At 38.2% G+C, this 12,547-nt stretch overlaps 1 long non-coding RNA gene across 5 annotated transcripts in view; it reads right to left on the bottom strand.

The window, feature by feature from the left end:
- The window catches only part of LOC112395207 (uncharacterized), an 83,699-nt gene that overhangs the window by 12,527 nt on the left and 58,625 nt on the right, over positions 1 to 12,547 (bottom strand). For all 5 annotated transcript variants that reach the window (XR_003002317.1, XR_003002318.1, XR_003002316.1 and 2 more), the window contains one exon: positions 718 to 816. This is a non-coding gene — a long non-coding RNA (uncharacterized LOC112395207). The remainder of the gene's footprint in view (positions 1 to 717; positions 817 to 12,547) is intronic.

Here is a 12,547-nt window from a genome sequence, read left to right as displayed (position 1 = left end):
ATATACAAATCTTAGAAAAAAATAACCCCCCAATTATTCTAGCTTTGTGAAAAATGGTATTATGTATTATATTTTTTAGTAACTCCTAATACCCTGCTTGAAGATACCAATTTTTTAAAGCTCTGTAAAAGAGACATATCATTGTGATGAAGACAATGCCCTGGGTGAAGTCACTTAAATGTGAAGAAATTCTGCTCAATATCAGGGTATTATTCAATACCTATATAACAGCTCCTTTTTTCCCCCAAATTTTATGGGCCACCTTGAACTTTAAGGAAGATAACTGGTCAACAGAGGTATGAATGAGTTCTTTCTTAACACAATGCCTTAATTTCGGAGACTCAGAGCTGATAACTAAAACTTTAGATTTACAAGGAATACCAGATCTAGAAGAGCTCATTCTTTCCCCACATTTTGTAATTACAACCATAGAATCTGGGCCCCAAAAGGAAAAATAATTTAGTTAAACAAAGAGATAAGGTCTACTGCCCATTCTAATGCACCACTCTGTTTTAACTTCTCTAATATGGGAAATGAGAAGAAGCAATTCAATGATGAAACATTTAAAAGGAATTTATAGTAAACCCTGTGTCACTTTACCAATTTAAGAATTACGAATCAATGAAACTACCACTACATTCCTACGTTACAGCAAAATGCTTCCTGCATTTCTAGGATATATGAAGTGTTTTCCCCAAGACTGAAAAATTTACTCACCAGAATAAAGAGTAACGGCCAAGATGATGAAAATCACTTTGATCCATGATGAGGTGAGAGGCATTTTATCGAATCTGTCAGAGAAACTCCTCAGGATGTCTGAAACAATGGCACAGAGATACATGGCCCATTTCCAACAGACAGGTAAATGAAATCTAGACAAACTTAGAAAGTGTTTTACTTGTAGAGGAACTACTCCAACTCCCTAGATCCCAGGTTAAGGTGGACTGTCCCATCTGTTGCTCCCCCAACCCTACAATATCACGACATCAGAAGACTGCCCTAAAGTGTGAGAGAAAACCCATGAAAAGTGCTCTGTGAATAGGTGAGAAGAAGCTGATTATTCTCCCCAATCTTTGAGTCAACCCACAAGGAGCCTGGCTGCACTTCGAGTAAACATGCACATTTGAATCTCTGTGTGTTCTTCTGACAAATAGCAATAGGTATTTCTGGAATGATAAATCTGGAGCAATACAGCAGTGTTCCAGGGCTACTTCCCTAGGTTCTCCACTTGACCTGCCTGACGGAGAGATCAAGAGTGAAGCAACAGTGGCTATCTAATTCACCTTTCCTTCCTGACCATCCATCTCCACTCTTACTGACTTGTGAGTGAGGAGATTGGTGGGGTAATACAGAGCACTCAGGGCAGATAAGAGGCAGAGATATTCCGTGTCTCGCTGGGGGGTATTCAGTAGGTCAGGAGTGATGCCTCACAGATATCTTGCAATACATGTTCCCTCAGCAGGGGGCTTGGGACAGTTTGATCTGATGAACCCAGAAGTATGAGGAGGAAAGAAGGAAATACCTGCAGTTATAGATTTTACAGTAAGAAGGTATGTGGGGAAAAAAGAAATGTGAAAACTTTCCAAGCATGTGAGTTGGAAAGGAACAAGAGAATCAAGCAGGAAAAAAGAAGAGTTTGGAAATGTCAATTCAACTGGGGTCTAAACTCTTAGAACTTTTAAGAGAAATCACCATTTGCTAAAGTATCTCTTATACAAACTACCTGTTAAAGAAAGAATAAAACTTGATGAAAGTGCTGGGGAGAAAAAAAAATTTTTTTTCCTCTACCCTCCTAAGTTCTTCTGGTTGGTCTAAGAATTAAGCTGACATAAGAGACATTCACAGGAGAAAATCAAACTTAATTATTTAAATATGGTGAATCCAAACATGAGAAACCCCAAAGACAGGCAAAATGATACACACATGCGCGCTAGGTTCCTCCCTGTCTACCACACCCAGTTTATATTATACTCTAGGTATCTCTGGTGATAGCTCCCTTCCTGGAACAGGTCCTCTATCTACATTCTTTAGGCAGTTAGGTCAAAGGTTCTTCCTGAGTCTTTTCTTTCTTAAAAACAATCAACCCAAAATAATCCTCATGCCAAAGAGATCCATTTAGGGGTGGCAAATTTTCCTTCCCTTCAAAAGCAAATCTATTAGAGGTCAAGTTAATGTTGTTCAATAAATTTTCATTCTAATGAATACATAAAGAATAGACACCTGAGATATTAAATTATATTTATAATTTATCTACAAATTATAAAGGGTGTTATATTTATCACCCTTCCATTCCCCAAAATATTTATGGAGTCATTACCATGAACCTGACATGGTAATTATGGTATACTCTTATTTTCAAATATTAATTGTACATTTCATTAGAAAAAAAATTTTTAATGAGCATTTGGCTTTCCAGTTAAGCATAATTCTCACTGGCTTAGAGGTGGACAGGAATGGACCACCATCTGTCACCTACCCCAAAATGGAAGACTTAACTTGTGGATGGCAGCCCAGATCTATCCATCTACCTTGGAACCATTACACGGAAACAAATAAAATCGTAAATAAGGGTGCTATAGTCTTTTACGTTTGTTGTATTAGTTTAGCCTATATCCTAACAAATACAGTGAACTTCAACCAACCTTCTGTACAGAGTTGCATTTCTTTGTATGTTAAGCACATGTATTATGGCAGTCTCAGTCTAATGATGGAGATGCTAACGGCTAGGAATGTGTGAGGCCTGGAATACTTGTGGCAGCCCCATTTCCCCAGTGAGTCAATGCTGTGGCTGGAATGGCCCTTGTGGTTCTTACTATGATTGCAGGACACAATTCGGGAATGCAAAGTGGATCATATTGTCTGTTTTTCCAGTTATGCTCCAGACATAGGTCATGTGCAATTTTATGTGCTCTCCAAATTAATCTGTATTTTGGGGGTTGGGGGTGGAGATGTGTGAGGAGATCTGATTTACCCAGGTGTCATTTTCGAATAGGATCAGGAAATCTTCTTAATGTTTTTCTGCCTGGCAAAACTAAAATTATGCTAGTAAACAAAGGATCACTTAGGCTCTTGAGAACAAGGGAAAAGGAACCCCAGGGATGCAACAGGTAATTAGTAGCCAAAGGACTCTGAATCTTTAGCAGATAAAACTCTCCTCAGTTGGAGGGTGCAGGCAGTTTTCTTTTCGCATGTTAATTTAATTTCTAAAGTGCTTCTAAAGGCACTCAAAAAGTGGACACTAGTGCTAAACATATTTAAAGACCTTCTAACTTACCTCACCCTTCTCTATACTCTTTTTCTTGTAATCCATACTTGAATTCAGCCTCCATCTCCTGCTCCAGAAGACACAAGTCCCCAACATACTTTTTGTCTATTATCAGGTGTACATGTTTCATGGATGTTCATGAACAAACAGATTTCAGTTACACAAAATAAAATGTTACATTTCTTCACATTCAAGTTTTACCATAAATAATAACTGCATAACGTAAGCAATGAAGAGCCAGTGGAAGACTTGAGTAGGGCAACTACATCAGATTTGTGTCTCAGAAATAGCATTCTTGAAACTCCTAAATATTGAGAGAATGGATAGATTTCCCTAGAAGTCACAAAGAAGGCATATCACATTCATATATGAAAAGACTATATTAGAGAGGGCTCACTGACACGTCTGAGCTGTGGCTGCTCTGAGAATTTTTGCTATTCAGTGTACCAAGGTTCTGCATTACCTTTTCAATTTTTATTTTAAATTTGCCAGAAAGTGATATGGGAAATTCCTTCACTTAAGAAGAAGGACAAAGAGGAAGACTGGCTGCAACCCCATGAAATTACTGATAATAAAACTAACTTGGAAAAGTTAAAAAATGTATACAAATATGAATTTATACAACAACTAAGTGGAGAAGCTGGCATTACAACTCAGTTCTACAGCCCCATCCATTAGCAGACAGGGTGCCTAAAGCCATACTGAGCTCACAGCCACCTCTGAACACACACCCTTGCCATGGCCCTGCCCACCAGAGGAACAAGACCCAGCTCTACCCACCAATGGGCAGGTACCAGTCCCTCTCACCAAGAAGCCTGCACAAGCCTCAGGACCAACCTCACCCACCAGAGGGCACAGACTAGAAGCAAGAGGAGCTATGATGCTACAGCCAGCAGAAAGCAGACCACAAACACAGAAAGGCAGACAAAATGAGAGGGCAGAGAAATATGTTCCAGAAGAAGGAGCAAGTAAAAACCCACAAGAACAACTAAATGAAGTAGAGATAGGCAACCTACCTGAAAAAGACTTCAGAGTAATGATAGTAAAGATGATCCAAGATCTCAGAAAAAGAATGGAAGCACAGACTGAGAAGTTATAAGATATGCTTAACAAAGAGCTAGAAGATTTAAAGAACAAATAAATAGAGATGAACAATAACTGGATTGAAAAATACACTAGAAGGAATCAATAGCTGAGGCAGAAGAACAAATAAGTGAGCTGGAAGACAATGGCTGAACTCGCTGCCACAGAACAGAATAAAGAAAAAAGAATGACAAGAAATGAGGACAGTCTCAGAGACCCTTGGGGGCAACATTAAAAGCACCAACATTCGCATCATAGGGGTCCCAGAAGGAGGAGAGAGAGAGATAGGGCCTGAGAAAATACTGTAAGAGATTAAGGGTGAAAACTTCTCTAACATGAGAAAGTAAACACTCATTCAAGTCCAGGAAGCACAGAAAGTCCCACACAAGATAAACCCAAGGAGGAACACACTGAGACACACATTAATCAAACTGACAAAAATCAAAGACAAAGAAAAAGTATTAAAAGCAACAAGGGAAAAGCAACAAATAACATACAAGGGAATTCTCATAAGGTTATCAGCCGATTCTTTTAGCAGAAACTCTGCAGGACAGAAGGGAGTAGCATGATATATTTAAAGTGATGAAAGGGAAAAACCTACAACCAAGAGTATTCTACTCAGCAAGGCTCTCATTCAGATTCAACAGAGAAGTCAAAAGTATAACAAGCAAAAGCTAAGAAAATTCAGCACCACCACACCAGCTTTACAAGAAGTCTTAAAGGAACTTCTCTAGGCAGAAAAGAAAAAGCCACAACTAGAATCAAGAAAATTATGAATGGAAAAGCTCACCAGCAAAGGCAAACATAAAGTAAAGGTAAGAAATCATCCACACACAAATATGATATCAAAACCAGCAATCATGAGAAGAGAGTACTAATACATGATATAGGAAATGCACTGGAAATTAAGAGACCAGCAACTTAAAACAATCTTGTACATATATAGACTGCTGTATCAAAACTTCATGAGAACCACAAAACCAAAATTTACAGCAGAAACACAAAAAAGAGAAAGCAATCCAGGGGACTTCTCTGGTGGTCCAGTGGTAAAGAATCTGCCTTCCAATGCACGGGATGTGAGTTCGATTCCTGGTCGGGGAACTAGGTTCCAACACGCCACGGGGCAGCTGTGCCCAGGCACCTCAACTAGAGAGCCTGTGGGCACCAAACTACAGAGCCCACGTGCTCTGGAGCCCATGTGCTGCAAATACAGAGCCCATGGGCTCTGCAGCCTGAACGCCACAACTAGAGAAGAGAAAAAACCCGCCTGTCACAAGTAGACAGAAGCCCACATGCCACAAGATCCTGCATGCCTCAACAAAGATCCCATGTGCTGCAACTAAAATCTGACGTACCCAAAAAATATTAAAACTAACTAACTAAATGTATATTTAAAAAAAGCAATCCAAACACAACACTAAAGATAGACATCAAATCACAAGAGAAGAGAACAAAAGAGGAAGGGAAGATAAAAGACCTTCAAAAACAAATCCAGGGGGTTTCCCTGGTGGCACAGTGGTTGAGAGTCCGCCTGCCGATGCAGGGGACGTGGGTTCATGCCCCAGTCCGGGAAGATCCCACATGCCACAGAGTGGCTGGGCCTGTGAGCCATGGCTGCTGAGCCTGCGTGTCCGGAGCCTGTGCTCTGCAACAGGAGAGGCCACAATGGGGAGAGGCCCACATACTGCAAAAAAAAAAAAACAAATCCAGGGACTTCCCTGGTGGTACAGTGGGTAAGACTCTGCGCTCCCAGTGCAAGGCGCCTGGGTTTGATCCCTGGTCAGGGAACTAGATCCCGCAAGCATGCCACAACTAAGAGTTCACATTGCTGCAACTAAGAGTCTGCATGCCGCAACTAAGAAGCCCGCATGCTGCAACTAAGAAGCACGCATGCCACAACCAAGAGTCTGCATGCCGCGATTTAAGACTCTGGATGTTGCAACTAAGAAGGCCGCGTGCTGCAACTAAACAAAAGATCCCATATGCCACAAGAAAGATCCCATGTGCTGCAACTAAGACCTGGCACAGACAAAATAAATAAATAAATCATTTAAAAAGTCCAAAACAATTAACAAAATGGCAAAGAACATACATATCGATAATTACCTTAAATGTAAATGGATTAAATGCTCCAACCAAAATACATAGACTGGCTGAATGGATACAAAAACAAGACTCTTATATATGCTGACTACAAGAGACCCACCTCAGATCTAGGGACACATACAGACTGAAAGGGAGGGGATGGAAAAAGGCATTCCATGGAAATGGAAATCAAAAGAAAGCTGGAGTAGCAATACTCATATCAGAGAAAATAGACTTTAAAATAAAGAATGTTACAAGAGACAAAGAAGGACACTACATAATGATCAAGGGATCAATCCAAAAAGAAGATATAACAATTGTAAATATATATGAACCCAACATAGGAGCACCTCAATATATAAGGCAAATGCTAACAGCCATAAAAGGAAAAATTGACAGTAGCACAATAATAGTGGGGGACTTTAACACCCCACTTTCATCAATGGACAGATCATCCAGACAGAAGATCAATAAGGTAAAACAGGCCTTAAATGACACATTAGATCAGATGGACTTAATTGATATTTATAGAGCATTCCATCTGAAAGCAAGAGAATACACTTTCTTCTGAAGTGCACATGGAATATTCTCCAGGATAGAGCACATCTTGGGCCACAAATCAAGCCTTGGTAAATTCAAGAAACTGAAATCATATGAAGCATCTTTTCCAACCACAACACTATGAAAATAGAAATAAATTACAGGAAAAAAGAAACTGTAAAAAACACAAACACATAGAGGTTAAACAATATGCTACTAAACAACCAATGGATCATGGAAGAAATCAAAAAATATCTAGCGATAAATGACAACAGAAACACAACAGTCCAAAACCTGTGGGATGCAGCAAAAACAGTTCTAAGAGAGAAGTTTATAGTGATACAAGCTTACCTCAGGAAACAAGCAATATTTCTAATAAACAACCTAACCTTATACCTAAAGCAACAAGAGAAAGAAGAACAAACAAATCCCAGAATTAAGTAAAAGGAAAGAAATCATACAGATCAGAGCAGAAATTTTAAAAAAAGAAACAGAGGAAAACAACAGAAAAGATCAATGAAGCTAAAAGCTGGTTCTTTGAGAAGATAAACAAAATTGATAAACCCTTAGCCAGACTCATCAAGAAAAAAAGGGAGAAGACTCAAATCAATAAAATTAGAAATGACAAAGGAGAAGTTACAACTGACACCACAGATATACAAAGGATCATAAGAGACTACTACAAACAACTACATGCCAATAACATGGACAACCTAGAAGAAATGGACAAATTCTTAGATACAACCTTCCAAGACTGCACCAGTAAGAAACAGAAAATATGAACAGAGCAATCACAAGTAATGAAATTTAAACAGTGATTTAAAAACTTCCAACAAACAGAAGTCCAGGACCAGATGGCTTCACAGGCAAATTCTATCAAACATTTAGAGAAGAGTTAACACCTACCCTTCTGAAACTCTTCCAAAAAGTTGGAGAGGAAGGAACACTCCCAAGCTCATTCTATGAGGCCACCATCACCCTGATAACAAAACCAGACAAAGATACCACAAAAAAAGAAAATTACAGGCCAATATCACTGATGAACACAGACACAAAAATCCTCAACCGAATTTAGCAAACTGAATCCAACGACACGTTAAAAGGATCATACGCTATGATCAAGTGGAATTTATCCCAGGGATGAAAGAATTTTTCTATATCTGAAAATCAACCAGTGTGATACACCACATTAACAAGTTGAAGAATAAAGACAATATGATCATCTCAATAGATACAGAAAACGCTTTTGATAAAATTTAACATCCAGTTATGATAAAAACTCTCCAGAAAGTGGGAATATAGGGAACTTACCTCAACATAATAAAGGCCACATGTGACAAACTGACAGCTAACATCATTCTCAATGGTGAAAAGCTGAAAGCATTCTGCCTAATATCAGGAAAAAGGCAAGGATGTCTATTGCTGCCACTTTTATTCAACACAGTTTTGGAAGTCCTAGCCATGGCAATCAGAGAAGAAAAAGAAATAAAAGGAATCTAAATTGGAAAAGAAGAAGTAAAACTGTCACTGTTTGCAAGTGAAATGATACTATACCTAGAAAATCCTAATGATGCTACCACAAAACTACTAGAGCTCATCAGTAAATCTGGTCATGTTGTGTGATACAAAATTAATACACAGAAATCTCTTACATTCCTATACACTAACAATGAAAAGATTAGAAAGAGAAATGTAGGAAGCAGTCTCCTTTACCATCTCATCAAAAAGAATAAAATACCTAGGAATAAACCTACCTAAGGAGACAAAAGACCTGTATTCTGAAAACTATAAGATGCTGATGAAAGAAATCAAAGATGACACAAAAAGACAGAAAGATATACCATGTTCTTGAATTGTAAGAATCAATATTGTCAAAATGACTGTACTACCCAAGGCAATCTACAGATTCAGTGCAATCCCTCTCAAATTACCAATGGCATTTTTCACAGAACTAGAACAAAAAATCTTAAAATTTGTATGGAGACACAAAAGACCCTGAATAGCCAAAGCAATCCTGAGAAAGAAAAACGGAACTGGAGGAATCACACTCCCTGACTTCAGACTATACTATTAAGCTACAGTAATCAAAACAGTATGGTAGTGGCACAAAAACAGAAATATAGATCAATGCAACAGAATAGAAAGCCCAGAAATAAACCCACACACCTACGGTCAATTAATCTACTACAAAGGAGGCAAGAATATACGATGGGGAAAAGACAGTCTCTTTAATAAGTGGTTCTCGGAAAACTGGCAGCTACGTGTAAAAGAATGAAATTAGAATATTCTCTAACACCACACACAAAAATAAACTCAAAATGGATTAAAGACCTAATTATAAAGGCCGGACACTATAAAACTCTTAAAGGAAAACACAGGCAGAACACTCTTTGACATAAATCTCAGCAATATATTTTTTGACCCACCTCCTCAAGTAATGCAAATAAAAACAGAAATAAACAAGGGCAACCTAATTAAATGAAAAAGCTTCTGCAGAACAAAGGAAACCATAAATAAAATGAAAAGACAACCCACCGAATAGGAGAAAATATTTGCAAATGAAGGTCAATACCCCCACAAAGGAACAATAAAAAAATGGGCAGATCTAAGCAGACATTTCTCTAAGGAAGACATACAAATGGCCAAAAAGCACATGAAAAGATGCTCAACATCACTAATTATCAGAGAAATGCAAATCAAATCTACAATGAGGTAACACCTCACACCATTCAGAATGTCCATCATGAAAAGGTCTACAAAAAATAAAGATAGAGGGCTTCCCTGGTGGCGCAGTGGTTGAGAGTCTGCCTGCCGATGCAGGGGACGCGGGTTCGTGCCCCGGTGCGGCAGGATCCCGCATGCTGTGGAGCGGCTGGGCCCGTGAGCCATGGCCGCTGAGCCTGCGCATCCAGAGCCTGTGCTCCGCAAAGGGAGAGGCCACAGCAGTGAGAGGCCCGCGTAACACAGGAAAAATAAATAAATAAATAAAAAATAAATGCTAGAGAGGGTGTGGAGAAGAGAGAACCCTCCTAACTGTTGGTGGGAATGTAAACTGGTACAAGCACTATGGAGAACAAACAGAGGTTCCTTAAAAAACTAAAACTAGAACTACCAAATGATCCAGCAATCCCACTCCTGGGCACATATCTAGCGAAAACCATTATTCGAAAAGATACATGCACCCCAATGTTCACTGCAGCACAATTTACAACAGCCAAGACATGGAAGCAACCTAAATGTCCATTGATGGAGGAATGGATAAAGAAGATGTGGTACATATATACAATCGAATATTACTCAGCCATAAAACAGAACGAAATAATGCCATTTGCAGCAAACAGAATGAAATAATGCCATTTGCAGCAACAGGGATGGACCTAAAGATTATCATACTAAGTGAAGTAAGTGAGACGAAGACAAATATCACATAATATCACTCATAAGTGGAATCTAATTTTAAAAAAAGATACAAATGAACTTCTTTACAAAACAGAAACAGACTCACAGACTTCAAAACAAACATCATTACCAAAGGGGAAATGTAGGGGGAGGGATAAATCAGGATCTTGGGATTAACATATACACACTACTATATATAAGATGGATACCCAACAGGGACCTACTATATAACATGGTGAACACTACTCAATATTCTGTGACAACCTATGTGAGAAAAGAATCTGAAAAAGAATGAGTATATGTATATGTATAACTGACTTTGCTGTACACCTGAAACTAACACAACATTGTAAATCAACTATAATCAAATAAAATTTTAAAAAATTCAGTTCTGCCTTTCTGAGAGAAATAAAGCTGATCTTCATACCAATAAATTCCCCTAGCTTCTTCATCTATGTCCAAGGAAGGCATTTATAAATAGAAAACTGACAATTCCAAAATGTATTTGATACAGAGGAACAGTTAAGTAATACCACAAGGAAGCTAACAGGCAAATGCAGAACGTGGTATGTTCTATGAAAAAACTGATCCAATTTAAACAAGTCAAGGACACAGAGAAAGAAGAGGAAGACAAGTAGGCTGCTCCGAATTAAGAGTTGTAAGAGACATAACCACCAGTGTCAAGAGTGGACCTTCTTTGGATTCTTACTCAAACTCTAAAAAACAGCATGTTTGAGACAATAGGGCAATTTGATTATAAACATTTATCATTTTAGATGATACAAAAGAATTATTGTTAATGTTAAGTGTATGAATCTCAGTAGGATTACTGAAGAAAATGTTCCTGTGTATAAGAGATGCCGGCTGAAGTTGTAGGAATGAAATGACTATGCCTGAAGCACTTTATAATGCTTGAGGATTTTTCTAAAAAATTGCATAGGTAAAGCAAATGTGCCAATCTTGATAATTACTGAATCTATATGATAGGTATATATGAGTTCATTATGTTATTTTCTACATTTTTGTGTATGTTTGACCTTTTGTAATAAAAAATACTAATGTAAAAAAAGACTATATTATAAAGATGTTACTTTTACCAAATTTATGTGACTCCAATAAAAATTCCAGTAGAATTATGTCTTAGTGGACTAGACAGTGTGTCTAAAATATATCCATGATGATACGCTCTCAAGAATATCCAAGAACACAGTTTTTAAAAAATGGATGGATTTCTTTGTTCCTTCCTTCTGTACGTATTACTGAATACTAATCAAGTGATTAAAAAAAAAACAAAAACAAAACCCTGCAATGCACTGTAGTTACAAGGTCAAAATTAGGTAAAGATAGGGTCTTCTCCTTAATAGAGCATGCAATCTCATTATCTAGGGGGTAGTATCGTGGAGAGATTAGGAGTACTGACTGTGGAGAGAAGGAGATAGAGGTCAAAATCAAAGACGCTGCCAAGAAAGGCATAGGGTATCACACAAGACTGGTCTAAGAAGACTATGGATAGTAAATTAAAGGGAACATTCATTCTCTAAGATGAAAGAAAACTTAGAGAAAGTAATGGAACGTGGGCTTTGGAGTTAAAGGTACCTGTGTTTGAATCTCATCTCTGTCCATTTGTAGCTTTGTTAGTAGCTAGTTAGCTTCAGCAAATGACTTTACTCCCCTCAGCCTCGTTTTCTTTTTCCCTTACGCAAGTTTCAGTGATATAAACCTCATGGGATTATTGTGAGGAATAAATATGATGAGAAATGTAAACCACATAGCCAGGTACTGGCAAAAAGAAAGGAATGGATGAATGTGTAAATCCCTAGGTAAGTTGATATGGAGAGAAGGATAAAAGTAGAAAGATAGATAATAAAATTTTCAGAATTACAAGGCAAAGGGGAAAAAAGTGGAGCTAGTTCATCCTGAGGTTTCCCTACACAATAAAGAAGAGGTGAAGTTTACTACTCAGAGTAATGTAGCAGAGGTGGGGTCAGACAGTTGAAAAAATTGGATTAAAAATGGAAATTCTATGGAGATGGGTGGCATAGGTAGCAACCTGACATTAAATAATAAGAGACCTCCTTAGGAGTCTAGAGGGCCTAGGTCAGTAGTGATGATAGCAGGACTGCAGACTCCATTGTATGGAAGTTGTTCCATCCTTGCTCCACAGCCAAGGTCTGG

Source organism: Neophocaena asiaeorientalis, unplaced genomic scaffold (genome assembly GCF_003031525.2).
Source record: "Neophocaena asiaeorientalis asiaeorientalis breed wild unplaced genomic scaffold, Neophocaena_asiaeorientalis_V1.1 scaffold404, whole genome shotgun sequence".
Lineage (NCBI taxonomy): Eukaryota > Metazoa > Chordata > Mammalia > Artiodactyla > Phocoenidae > Neophocaena > Neophocaena asiaeorientalis.
The sequence above is the reverse complement of the archived record's forward strand: the minus strand, read 5'-3'. Positions and strand labels throughout refer to the sequence as shown.